This window comes from Rhinopithecus roxellana, chromosome 4, assembly GCF_007565055.1.
Source record: "Rhinopithecus roxellana isolate Shanxi Qingling chromosome 4, ASM756505v1, whole genome shotgun sequence".
In the NCBI taxonomy this organism is placed as follows: domain Eukaryota; kingdom Metazoa; phylum Chordata; class Mammalia; order Primates; family Cercopithecidae; genus Rhinopithecus; species Rhinopithecus roxellana.
In genome coordinates, this window is record NC_044552.1 from 63932823 (window position 1) to 63947669 (window position 14847).

At 40.7% G+C, this 14847-nt stretch overlaps 1 protein-coding gene across 2 annotated transcripts in view; it reads right to left on the bottom strand.

Annotated features, from left to right (window-relative positions):
• The window catches only part of RIPOR2 (RHO family interacting cell polarization regulator 2), a 243604-nt gene that overhangs the window by 154200 nt on the left and 74557 nt on the right, over window positions 1–14847 (bottom strand). The gene's annotated exons all lie outside the window — the stretch shown is intronic.

Here is a 14847-nt window from a genome sequence, read left to right on the forward strand (position 1 = left end):
TAGGGTTGGAAGGGTCAACAGAAGCCCATCATCTTAAGCCTTGGGAGACACTTTGAGGAATTTTAACTGTAGTCTAAATATAAGAGGAGATATTGAAGGGTTGTAAGCAGGAGAGAGATTACTCTAGCTGCTGGGTGAGTATGCATATCAACATATCAACAGGGCAAGAGTGTGGGCAGAGTATGCTGTTGGAAGGGGCTCTTGCAACAATCTAGGTGAGAAATGATGTTGGCTTTAACTAGGGCGGTAGAAATTGGATGAAGAAAACAAGACACTTCAGGTGCTTGGAGGAGCTTAACTGGACCATAGGTGAAAAGAGCAGTCAGTGATTATGACTTGGCTCTTGGCTTGACTAATAAGTCCCCATATTAACATCTAAGGTGTCTTAGCCCATTTTCTGTTGCTTATAACATAATACATTAAATTGAGTAATTTATAAAGAAAAGGGATGGATTTCATACAGTTATAGTGGCTGAGAAGTCCAAGGGCAAAGGGCTGCATTTGGCAGCCTTCTTGCTGGTGGGAACTCTACGGAGTCTCAAAGTGGGGCAGAATGTTCCAGGGTAAGAGGGCTGAGCAGGCTAACATCCTTGCTCAGGTCTCCCTCCTTTTGCTTATATAGCCACTGGTCCCACTCCCATGATAACCAATTAATCTGTTAATTCATGAATGGATTAATCCATTCATGAAGGCAGAACCCTTGTGACTCAGTCACCTCTTAAAGGCCCCATCTCTCAATATGGCCACATTGGGTATTAAATTTCAATATGAGTTTTGGATGGGACAACTATTCAAACCATAGCATAAGGCAGTGATAAAAATGTGTATAGTAAATAGATTAGACTTAATGTCCACATAATACATAGGGGAGAAGGAATGACTTGCCTGTAGTTTAATCATGACATTCTTATGACTTCTCCCTTCACACTCACTAAGCTCTTATTAAGGAAGGTCTACAAAGTTTATAAATATGGCAAATGTTAAAAGTAGTATCTTTGGGGGCGTAATTATGTATAATTAAAATAGTTTTTTTTTGAAACAGCTTTACTGAGATATAGTTTACATTCCATAAAATTCACCCATTTAGAGTGTATAGTTCAGTGGTTTTCAGAATGTTTAAAATTGTGCAACCATTACCACAATGTACCTTTAGAACATCTTCATAATTCCAAAAAGAAACCCTGTGCCCATTGTGCAGTCACTCCCCATTCCAATGTCCTTGCCTAACCCTAGCTCTAAGCAATGTATTAATGTCCTTTCTGCCTCCGAATTTATCTGTTCTAGACATACCACATAAATAACATCATGTGCTGGACGCGGTGGCTTATGCCTGTAAGCCCAGCGCTTTGGGAGGCCGAGGCAGGCAGATCACCTGAGGTTGGGAGTTCGAGACCAGCCTGAGCAACATGGAGAAACCCTGTATCTACTAAAAATACAAAATAATTAGCTGGGTGTGGTGGTGCATGCCTGAAACCACAACTACTTGGGAGGCTAAGGCAGGAGAATCACTTGAACCTGAGAGGCGGAGGTTGCGGTGAGCCAAGATCATGCCATTACACTCCAGCCTGGGCAAAAAGAGCGAAACTCCATCTCAATAAACAAACAAACAAAATAACATCATATAATATGCTGTCTTTTGTGACTAGCTTCTTTTACTTAGCATAATGTTTTCAGGTCCATTCTCATTTTATTTTACTTTTTTGAGACATGGTCTCACTCTGTCATGCAGGCTGGAGTGCAGTGATGGGATCAGGGCTCACTGTGCCTAAACCTCCTGGACTCAAGTGAGCCTCCTGCTTCAACCCTCTGAGTAACTGGGACTACAGTCAGACATCACCACGCCCAGTTAATTTTTGTACTTTTTGTAGAGATGGGGTTTCCCCATGCCTGCCCAGGCTGATCTCCAACTCCCGGGTTCAAGCCATCCTTCTGCCTTGGTCTCCCAAAGTGCTGGGATTATAGGTGTGAGCCACTGTGCCTGGCCATTCTCATTTTATATCATGCGATAGCACTTAATTCCTTTTAATAGCTGAATAATAATATGGATATAGCACATTTTGTTTGTGCATTCATCAGATAATGGATATTTGGTTTCCACCTTTTGGCTATTATAAAGCTGCTATGAGCATTCATGTACAAGTTTTCATATTGACATGTGTTTTTTAAAGTGGCTGTACCATTTTACATTCCCACCAGCAACGTGTGAGGGTTCCAGTGTCCCTGTGTCCTTTTTAACACTTGTTATTGTCTTTTTCATTTTAGCCATTCCAGTGGGTATGATGTGGTATCTTATTGTAGTTTTGGTTTGTATTTCTTTAGTGACTAATGATGTTGACCAGTTTTGTGTGTGCTTACTGGACATCTGTATATCTTTTTTGCGTAAATATCTACACAAATTCTTTCCTGACTTTTAACTTAGGTCGTCTTTGTGAGAGTTTCTTCAGTATGTTGAATACAAGCCCCTTGTCAGATACATCATGTACAAATATTCACGCTCATTCTGTGGGCTGTATTTTCTTAAGTCCTTGATACACAAAAATCTTGAATTTTAGGAGATTCATTTTTAAAATTTTTGTTACTTGGGCTTTTGGTGTTACATATAAGAAACCATTGCCCAATCCCCAGTCACGAAGATTTACTTCCATGTTTTCTTCTAGGAATTTTATAGTTTCAGTGCTTACATTTAGGCTGTGATCCATTTTGAGTTAATTTTTATGTATGGTATAAGATAGAGGTCCAAATTTATTTTTTTGCATGTGGATATCCAGTTGTCCCAGTGCCATTTGTTGAAAATACTATTCTTTCTTCATTGAATCGTCTTGGCATACACAAGTTAAATTTTATTCATTATATCTTTTCTCCTTCCAAAATTACCGCCCACCAAAAAAAATAAAAATAAAAAAAAAAAAGGAAGAAAAGAAAGAAAAAGAAACGCCAAATTCACATTCTTTTCTTTTCTTTTCATTTTAACAGAAGAAGCAATAGACCATCAGGAACCGTGTATGCACCAAAGATTCAGTTGAGTTGGACTTAGCTGGGTTTCTTTTCTGACACCAAATCAAACTATTCCTTTTTCTTCAGCTCAGTGTCAAAATAGCTAGTCTCTTCTCAAGTCCCGCCATTTTAGAGTTTGTGACAGCGGAACTATTTGGTGAATTTCAGCTCCAGAAGAAAAGTGAAAGTCTCATAAAAACAGCAAATAATTTTTCCAAGAGTTTTATGTGTCAGATATGTTTGAGAAATTACCTGCGTGCTGGGGCAAGAGCAAATGTAGTTTAACTGCATAGGTCATTTGATTATAATGCCAATTTTTAATAAAAGGTTTGTGATGAAGTGCATACTATTTAGTAGTGTACATTTGCCACATGAAACTTTAAACTTTTAAACAACGAAACTTTAAAAATTAAAAATCCTTCTGATAACACTGTTGGTGGTATTGTAAACTGGATCAGTCTTTTTTGAGTGTATGATGGTGACATGTAACATACTCTTTATAGTTTGATCTAGTTATGTCTTTTGAAAAATAACTTAAGGACATAATCTAAGAGAAGAAAAAATATACACAGAGATATGTTATTTAGGCAAAAATGGAAAAATATCCGAATGCCTAAGAATCAGAGAATGAATGAAAAAAAACTACATTTTGCAATGAAACACTATAGAATACTAAATAATAACTATGGTTATTATAGTGTAGTATGGTCATATGTACAAATGCATCTACTAAATAATGTTGACATGTGCAAAGCAGAATTTGCACATGTACCTTAATTGAAAATGATCTAAGGATGGATGGATTCTTATACTGAAAATTAATTTAGCACAATATTAATATCCATTTGATCTATTTTTAGTCCTCTAACAAAGGTGACCTAAAATTAAAATGGAAGTTGAAATAAACCTTTCTGAAAATCAAAATAAACACCTTTCTATTTCTTCAACACATTTTTTACTTAGTTACTCCCCAGCACATTAACTCCTTATCTTAGCATGGGAGGGGGAGAATAAACACTTAGAAGAAATGAAAGATTTCTTAGAATTTTGCTATTAAGATTATTATTCCTGAGAAGTATAATCAACACCCAGTGATGTGTTATCTCTCTGATGCTTCATGAGCCACAATGGAAATGTATCTACATATAATTTGGGGTGAGAAATAGACTGAACTTTCACTCTTGGGTGTAGGATGGTTTATTCGTTTTCTAGGATTGTTGTAACAAGGTACCACAAACTGGGTGACTGAAAACAACAGAAATTTATTCTCTCACAGTTCTGGAGGCTGGAGGTATGGAATCAAGGTGTCAGGAGGGTGGGTGTCATCCAAGGACTCTGAGAGAAAATCCCTTTCATGCCTCCTCTGTCTTAGCTTTTGGAAATGGCCATCAATCCTTGGTATTCCTTGGTTTGTAGATGCAGCACTCCAAGCTCTACCTCCATTTTTTTTTGAGACAGGGTCTCACTCTGTTGCCCAGGCTGGAGTGGAGTGGCCAATCATAGCTCACTGCAGCCCTGAACTCCTGAGCTCAAGCCACACTCCAGCTTCAATCTCACAAACTGCTGGGATTACAGGCATGAGCCACTGTACCTGGCCCTTCTGCCTCCATCTTCACATGGCATTCTCCCTGCATCTCTGTGTCCTCTTAGGGGCCCACCCTATTCCTGTACAATTTCACTTCAACTAATTACATCTGCAATGATCCTGTTTCCAAATGAAGTCACATTCTGAGGTACTGAAGGTTAGGACCTCAACATATCCTTTTATGGGGACAAAATTCAACTCATAACTGGTAGCCTTGGAGTTAGTGCACAGTTTCATTTCAGAATTTTCTCAGAGCAAAATCTGCAATGTCCATGACAGGTCCTAGGAGGATCCACGCAGGAAAAGGGGCTGGTAATGGTAATCCATGAAAGTAGGATAAGATTGCTTTAATAGACTGCTGATCTTTCTTCCGAGGAGGATGGCCTCACTTCTGGTTAACCACAGATGTAATGCTTAAACACAAAGGGAAAAGACAGCTGCAGGCTGTTGTGGGGACTCTCTCTTTCCCCTTGATTTTATGTTTCCACATGGAGGAACACACATTAGATAAATGCTTCTGTCCTCATCACTCCCTCATTCATCCTCCTCAGCTAAGAGCAACCTAGCTTCTCCGTAAATTTTGGAAGAAGGCCATGAGCATACCCCAATTAGCCTTTTTCTCTCCGATTTGCAGCCAACTGCCGGCATGTCCTCTGTTTCTCCACACACTAACCTGTGTTGGGGCAAAACTCCACAGGGAAGGTCTGTGGTTGTCTTGTGCTGCTTATGACTTAGTGGGAAACAAACACTAATTCTGGGGGGTCAATGTTATGCCATCTTTTGGCCAAGAGACCTACGCCACACTCTCCAATCTGGCTTTTATCTACATTAAAAATATGTCTAAATTTCCTACAATACAGGTGATGTTTTAATTTTCTTTTGTCTACCTCCTTCTCTAAGTCTAAATGTGTTACAAGTTCAGGGAGAAAAAAGGTTGTCCCTCTAGGCATTCTTGAACCTCCAGAAGAGGATACAATTAGTTCACTTTTAGTTATTTCCTCTACATTGTAAGAACCAGGTATGGAACAGACACCAAAAAGGGAATGGAGGATGCATGTTGTTGTCTGTTCGTATTGCTACAACAAAATCCTGAGACTGGGTAATTTACAAATTATAGAAATGTACTTCTCACAGTTCTGGAGGCTGGAAGTCCAAGGTCAAGGCACCAGCAGTTTAGGAGTCTGCTGAGGGCCTGGTCTCTGCGTCCAAGATAGCGCCTTCAATGCTGTGTCCTCTCATGGAGAAGGGATGGAAGGGCCTAGCTAATTCTCTCCAGCCCTTTTATAAGGTACTAATCCCATCCATGAGTGTCCAGCCCTCATGGTCGAATCACCTAATCACCACCTAAAAGCCCCACTTCGTAACACTGCTGCACTGGGGATTAAGCTTCAACATACATTTTGAATTTTTTGTTTATTTATTTGTTTGAGACCAGGTCTCACTCTGTCACCCAGGCTGGAGAGCAGTGGTGGAATCTCAGCTCACTGTAGCCTTGACCTCCCCTGGTGCAGTTGATCCTCCCACTTCAGCCTCCTAAGTAGCTGAGACAACAGGCATGCACCACCACGCCTGGCTAATTTTTCCATTTTTTTGTAGAGACAGGGTTTCTCCATGTTGCCCAGGCTCATCTCAAACTCCCAGGCTCAAGTGATCCACCCACCTCGGCCTCCCAAAGTGCTGGAGTTACAGGCATGAGCCACCGCACCTGGCCTCAACATGAATTTTGGAGGCAAATGTCCAACCACAGCACATGTTATTAACCTCCACCCCCTAAGACTGTCCCCAGTCAGAGTGAGGGGTGGAACGTGCTGCAGCAGAAAAAGGGATGTTGGTGGGAATCGGGATACTTTCTCCATTTCTAGCTGCTTTTGCTCCTATTTATCAGTCAGCAACCATTTAAGGAGAGTCGGCTTTGGGCAAGGTGCCACGCTGGACCCCGTCGAGAACACAAAGAACCGTAAGGCAAACACCACCCATCCTCAGTAGATTTACAGTCTTGTTTGCAAAATAAGCCCCATAAAAAAGACAAGGTACGATACAAGACAGGATATGACCAGTGCCAATGAGTTTTATAGGTAGTTAAAGTGCCATAAATATTCAGAAGAGGAAGAGAACACTATGGAACAGCTTGAACTGATAAAATATTGGGGGATACTTGGAGAAGGGAGTATTCCAGGCTAGGGGAACAGTGTGTGAAAAGGGACTGGTGCTAGCATGTTCAAGATATTTTAGTAAACAATTTGAGCTACACTTAAGAAGTCCCTAGCATGTGAAAAGCCAGGGGCTGATGGATACAGTGTAATGTGGTGCTCATTGGGTGACTCTGAAGTCAAACATGTAGCCTGGAATTCTGTGCTCTGGGGCAAGTCACTTAATTTCTCCAAGCCTCACTTTCCTTGTCTATGGGGTGGCTGCTGTCATAGGCAGTAAGGATAAAGCAATAAGTAAGAAAATTCCTATTTATTTTGTGCTTTCTTTAGGGTACAGTTGTTATTCTAAGCACTTTTTTTTTTTTTTTTTTTTTTTTTTTTTTTTTTTTTTTTTGAGACAGTCTTGCTCTGTCGCCCAGGCTGGAGTGCAGTGGTGCGATCTAAGCTCACAACCTCCACCTCCTGGGTTCAAGTGATTCTCCTGCCTCAGCCTCCCCGAGTAGCTGGGATTATAAGCACCTGCCACCATGCCTGGCTAATTTTTTGTATTTTTAGTAGAGATGGGGTTTCGCCATGTTGGTCAGGCTGGTCTTGAACTCCTGACCTCAGGTGATCTGCCCGCCTTGGCCTCCCAAAGTGCTGGGATTACAGGCGTGAGCCACCATGCCTCACTTATTCTAAGCATTTTTTAAATGTTAACCTGAGGCAGGTACTTTTATTACCCTCATTACACATGTGAAGAAAGTATGGTCCAGAGAGGCTAAGCACCTCACTCTAAGTCTCCCAGCTAGCAAGAAGCAGTAGCCAAATGCATACTCAGGCAGTCTGGTACCAGAACCTATGCTTCCAACCATTATGCTAACTAGCCGTAAGGTGGTGGGTTTATCGAGGGATGTTGCAGTGGGAGATGTGATTGCATAGGGTAGGGATGACCTTGACCACCAGAGTAAGAAAAGTAAGAATATGTGGCAACTGAGATTCTTTTAGATTTACTGCTTTGCTGCTTGAACAAGCTGTTTGGACTTAAAATTACAGGTTTTGGGTGGCCATGCAAGGCCTTATAGAAGAGGTAAGTAAAAAGCTATTTTAGGAAGATTATTCTTCCTGTGACATAAATTATGGTTTTGGGAGGAGAGAGTGTGGAGGTAGGGGAGAAAAATTCGAAGGCAATAATAAAGCTTGCATCTAAGGCAGGTGCATTGGGAATGTAAAGGGAGAGATGGTTTTGAAAGACACTGCTATGAGAAGAATATTCACTCCACTAAAGAATGTTTAATCTACTAGTCTATCTTTGTATTTAATGCCATGGATGTATCATCTTTTTATTTGGTTTTCATGGTAACACGTATTGTTTAAGAGAGGTGGGATAAAAGAAATTTCATTTTTTTTTTTAGCACGGTACGCTTTGAACTTTTAGCTACTTAATAGCATTTGAAAAGGAGGTACATTATAGCAAAAAGGTGATTGTACATTGATATGCATAAAAAGGTGATAAAATTCATCCTGGCTTCCTTAGTCTTGTGAAAATCTCTTTGAAGAATAGCATACATCTGTACAAATTCTCTAGAAGTATTATCGGAGAGCAAATTTACATGAGGTCTCCACTTGGGATTCATTGATTGGAAGTGGAAAAATGAATGACTCAAGATATCTTTGTTGATGGAGGACAGGCCGGGGAGAATCGAAACTGCAAATCCCACTGGAGCAGGGTTCTCTAGTTCTCCTGTGTCTATGCCTTTCTTTGATTGGTTATGCAAACCACAGCAGAGAATGTATGTGATTTTTTTTTTTTTTTTTTGAGTTTCGCTACTGTCTCCCAGGCTGGAATACAATGGCACGATCTTGGCTCACTGCAACCTCGGTCTCCTGGGTTCAAGCAATTCTCCAGCCTCAACCTCTGGAGTAGCTGGGATTACAGGCTCCCACCACCACGTGCAGCTGACTTTTTTGTAATTTTAGTAGAGACGGGGTTTCACCATGTTGGCCAGGCTGGTCTCAAACTCCTGACCTTCAGTGATCCACCTGCCTCACAAAATGCTGGGATTACAGGTGTGAGCCATCCCATCCGGCCGCATGTGTTTATCCCACTTTTTGAACCCCTACAAAGAAGTTTGTACTGGGCAAATAATCCACACCTAGCACTTAGAGGAAAAGTTAGTGCTCATTCTTTTTATAAAAATGTTGGTAGAGTCTTAAATGTCTAGATGATACCTAAGAACAAGTGTAAAATAATAGAATAGAACAAATAGAATATATGTAGCTGTTCATGAAATGGACACATACGTACGTAAGTACACGTATATACATATAGACCAATATGTACATATTAATATTTAAGGCATTTTTCTGGGAAGACAAGGATAAAAAAAGATCTTTCATGGAATTTGCATTAAGAGAAAAAGCAAGCTGCAGAAAAGTTATGTATAGCACAATTCTACTTCAGTTTTTAAAAAAGTTGTATGTATGTTTGTGCATGCATGTGACTGTGTGTGTATTTATCCTCCTTGGCATTCATTTAGCCTTTGGGTAAAAATACGTGTCTTTGATCTTCTGGAAAATTCTCATGCTTTGTGTTTTCTTTTTCTAATGTTTCTTTTGAAATAATTATAGATTCACAGGATGTTGCAAAGATAGTACAAAGAGGTCCCATGTACCCTTCACTCTATTTTTTGAGACAGGGTCTCCCAGGCTGGTCTCGAATTCCTGGGCTAAAGCTATCCTTCCCTCCTCCCACCTCAGTCTTTCATGTAGCTAGGACTACACGTGCTCACTGCCACCTGGCTCTAATGGTTACTTTTTACGTAACTTTAGTGCAGTATCAAAACCTGGAAATTGACATTGGCTGTGTGTGTGTGTGTGTGTGTGTTTCTTTGCCATTTCACCAGATATGTAGGTCCCTGTAACTACCATCACAATCAAAACGCAGAATTGTTCCATCACTATAGAGCTCTCCCTCACGCTACCCCTATATAGCCACACAGCCACACATACTACCCCCCCATCACTGTCCTTAATCCCTGGCAACTTCTAACCTGTTATAAGACGTTTTACAATGTTTGCAAATGTATAATTGAACCCATACAGCCTGTGTCCTTTTGAGATTGGCTTTTTTCCCTCAGCATGTTGACCTCGAGGTCCATTAAAGTCGCCGTGTTTACTAATAGTTTCCTCCTTTTTATTGCTGAGTATATTGTATGGCTAGATATACACCATAGTTTCTTTAGCAATTCACCTACTGGGAGACATTTTGGTGGTTTCCGTTTTTTGACTATTGGAAATAATACTACATGGACATTTGTGTACAGGTTTTTCTGTGGATGTAAATGTTAATTTCTGTATCATAAGGCAGAGGAGTGCTGATGTACCATATGGTAAGTGAATGCTTAGTTTTTTGAGGAAATGCAAAGCTAATTTCCTGAGTGGCTATACCATTTTATACCCCCACCAGCAATGTATGAAATATCCAGTTTCTTCACATACTCACCTGCATTTGGTATTGCCAGTGTATTTCACTTGTTCCAGTAGATGTGTATTGATATTTCATCTTGGTCTTAATTTGCATTTTCCTAATAACTAGTGATGTTGAACATCTTTTTATGTACTTATTTGCCATCTGTATTTCTTTTTGGTGAAGTATCTGTTTAAATTTTTGCTCATTTTTGAATTGGGTTTTTATTTTCCTATTTCTAAGATTTCAGAGTTCTTTATATATTTTGGATACTGTCTTTGCTCTGTCATCTTTTATTTTTTACTCTATCTTCCACATCTTTTAACCTTTCTTTCGATTTTCCATTTCTTTGTCTCTCTGAGCTACACTTATTTATTTATTTATTTATTTATTTATTTATTTAATTTTTGGAGACAGGGTCTTGCTCTGTTGCCCAGGCTGCAGCACAGTGGTACAATTACTGTAGCCTCCACCTCCCAAACTCAAGAGATCCTCCCACCACAGCTTAGTGAGTAGCTAGGACTACAGGTGCACACCACTACACTCAACTAACTTTTGTACTTTTTATAGGAACAGGGTTTCACCGTGTTGCCCAGGCTCATCTTGAACTCCTGGCCTCAAGCAATCCTCTCACCTCTGCCTCTCAAAGTGCTGGGATTACAGGCATGAGCCACCACACCTGGCAAAGTTGTAATTCTGCTACTTTGTTTTTCATTTTCAGAAGTACTACTTCATTCTTTTTGAAGTTTGCTTGTGTGTTTTATATAGTTCTTGGTTTCCTGCACATATTTTCAAACTTGTTCAAACTTGTGTATTTCTTTAAACATATTAAACATGACCATCTTATAGTCTGTGTCTGATAACTTAATTACATGATGTCTGAAATCTTTGTGGGTCTTTACCTACTATACATAGTTTCTTTTACAATTGTTTGCAGATCAATGATTTTTTTAAAAATACATTTTATTGGAAATAAAACCTAGATAAAGAAAAGCTATACACAAAACAAATGTATAGGTAATGAATTATTATAAAGAAAACACTATTGTTATTTACACCGAAGTCTAGAAATTGAATTTCAAGAGCCATTGGTATAGGCCCTTCCATGTGCTCTGTCTCAATCCCAATCAGTAACTTTCAAATGTACTCATCACATGGTACATACAACTATGGACAAATTCGTTTCCTCTATATCACAAAGGTTTCAAACTCTCTAATTTGGAGGATCTCAGATGATCACAACACAATGAACTGAGGATTCTGAAACATGTACAAAACCAGCTGCAGCAGGGAATTAAATGATTGCTTTATTAGAAAAACAGAATGAGATTGGGTGAAAAGCATGAAAGAGGATATACAATCTCTCTTTTTCCTCCTTTGGCTCTGGTGCAATTTCTTCTCTTTATAGAGAAGGAACAGAAGCTGTGGACCATGCTTCCCATCTGAGCCTGTCCTCACTTTATGATGCTTAAAGATCTCAACCTGTAACCCCAGAAGGATCAAGCAGCACATACATCAGATGGACAGATTACCATCAAGCTCTCTGCAGGACCAGAGAATGCATCTCATAATGCTCATTAGATAACTATAGCTATCACTAGATATTTCACTATCATAATACAGAATTTTCATGGAATATTACTGTGTTTCATCATCCTTATTAATATATTAAGTTTACTAAATTACCTAGCCTCCCTCCCCAAAATGTTTTCTTTAATACTGCGTTTTTGATTCCTGTATCAGACAGCTGGGATGCCACGTGTTGGGTCCCTGCCGAGTCGGGAAATTATACATTTGAGGATTATGAAATTGGGCTTGATTGATTTAATCACTGTAATCATTGGCATTGTGCAGATATGCAACCAGGAGGTTTTCATTCCAACAATTATGCATGATGAAGTCATGTTATGTGGGAGGCTCATCCCTGTGTTTATTTCTGTCTAAATGGGAAGGACAATGGAGAGTGAGGCATGATCCAAGGCACAGCACTGCCATGTGAACCCACATTAGCAGCCAGGGGGAGAATAAGGACAGGTGATGAGCTTAATGAAGTCTCTGTGCTGTACCTGACCACGCAAAGAATTTGTATCTAATTATATACTTATGCCATTATCCTTCGAAGAGGATTAAAAGGCAGAGTATCTGCTACATGATAAGAATGCCACAGATATTAGTTTCTTTCTTTATGACAAGTCCTTCAAAGTGGTCTCAGGAGCTGTACAGAGGTGAAGCTACTTCAAATCCACCACTTTCCTTCAATATCCTGGAGGCAATGCGGACAGGAACAGAATGTCTTCCCCCTACTTGGTTCTACAGATTTGAGTTGCTGACCAAAGGAGTGTCTCCCCATTGTGAACTGGTACATAATTAGAAGGGCTAGTGAGTCAATCTTTGAACAAGGCTTTGAAGAAAGCTAACAGAGCCTAAACCATTCTTATCATTATGGAACCTCAGAACTCTGTCTAGGGAAGGAGCATGTGACGGCTTGAGAAATCATGTGAGCTCATTTTCACAGGGCTCTGGGCATGTGAATTTGAAGGAGACAGTGTGTGGATGTGTGGAAGTGAGGAATAAGCAGCAGCATGTTGGGGAAGTTTGGTCCAAGATATTGTCCAAGTACAGTATAAAGGATAAACATGTGTTATCTACTGCCAACATGCACTGAATCACAGTATGGTAGAAGGAAGCAGGGCCTTGGTACCATCTGTTCCAACCTCTTCATTTCACTGATGAGGAAATTGAGAGCTGGCAAGAGTGATCAAGATCACACAGCTGGTAAGCAGCCAAGTGGTCCCTGCAACTCAGGCATTCTGACATGCCCTGGATGCATTTTCCATAGGATTGTACCGGAGAAATCCAAGGATCTGTTTATAACATACAATTGGTCCCTCTCCTAACCAGCATAAAACTTCCATTAGGGCCGAAGTTACAGGATGAATTAAAGAATTTATTAGCTGTTTTCCTGTGTAATAATACATGATCTAATTTAATCCTCAAAATAGCCTTGAAAGGTAGGCATTCCCATTATTTTCCTTTGTGGATGAGGAAACTGAGGTGTAAGAAGTTATGTGACTTATAGACTAAGTATCTGGGACTCGAATTGTGATCAGAGCCCAGGTCTTCAAACCTGAAACCACAGACCACATGTCTTGGTTGCAAGATCTCAATCTTTTTTTTTTTTTTTTAGACAGAGTCTCGCTCTGTCGCCTGGGCTGAAAGTGCAGTAGCACGATCTCGGCTCACTGCAACTTCCGCCTCCCAGGTTGGAGCGATTCTCCTGCCTCAGCCTCCTGAGCAGCTGGGATTACAGGCACGCGTCACCACACTCGGCTTAGTTTTGTATTTTTAATAGAAATGGTGTTTCCCCACGTTGGCCAGTCTGGTCTCGAACTCCTGATCTCAGGTGTTCCGCCCACCTCAGCCTCCGAAAGTGCTGAGATTACACGAATGAGCCACTGCTCCTGGCCACACCAATCTTATATGCAGTTAACTTCTGTATGTTGCACTTTGACCTCTCGATACCACCTTTCAAATGAGGGCCTTCACTGCCTTTCCTCTGACAATGATTTGAGATACTGCTGCCACTAAGAAGGCAGAGAGGACCCCTCCACTTCAGAAAGCACCTATGGGTTATTTTGTACCTCCACTTCTGCTGGTGTCACTCCCTGCTGAGTGGATGCACCATGTATACCCAATCTCCAGTTGGAGGACCTGTGAATGAGAACTTGAGTCTGCAACTAATATTGTGCTTTCCACTAGCCAGTGGTTCTCAGCTGGGACAACTTTGCTCCCCAGGGAACATTTGGCAACGTCTGGAGGCAACTGTCAAAAATTGTGGAGGGGGAATGAGAGGTTGCCACTAGCATCTAGTAGGTAGAGGCAAAGGATGTTGCTAAACAGTGTCTAGACTAGGGTGAGAAAGTTTAGGAGGCCACGTTCAGAATCACACAAAAGCCAAGCCTACACTTGCAGAACCCTGAGAATGAGTCATTCCTTAAATTATGTGCCCTAGTATCTTCCCGGCCTCACTTCAGTCCCTGGCCTGCTGCTGCTAAATGTCCTACTGTGTCTGGAATTGGCGTGTTCTATGGTCTCACTGACTTCAAGAACGAAGCCGCAGACCCTTGTGGTGTTAGTTCTTAAGGAAGGCGTGTCCCGAGTCTGTTCTTGCAGATGTTCAGATGTGTTCAAGAGTTTCTTCCTTCTGGTGGATTCATGGTCCCACTGACTTCAAGAGTGAAGCTGCAGACTTTAACGGTAAGTGTTACAACTCTTAACATGGCGTGTCTAGAGTTTTTTAGTTCTCCCACCAGGTTCATGGTCTCATTGGCTTACATGAGAGAAGCTGCAGACCTTTGCAATGAGTGTTACAGCTCATAAACACATCATGGACCCAAAAAGACAGCAACAGCAAGATTTATTGCAAAGAGCCAAAGAACAAAACCGTCACACTGTGGACAGAAACCAAAGAGGTTTGCCACTGCTGGTTGGGTGGCCTGCTTTTATTCCCTCATCTGATCCCACCCACATCTACTGATTGGTCCGTTTTACAGAGAGCTGATTGGTCCATTTTGACAGGGTGCTGACTGGTGCATTTACAATCCTTTAGCTAGACAAAGAGTGCTAGAAAGAAAAGTTCTCCAAGTCTCCACTAGGTTAGCTAGATACAG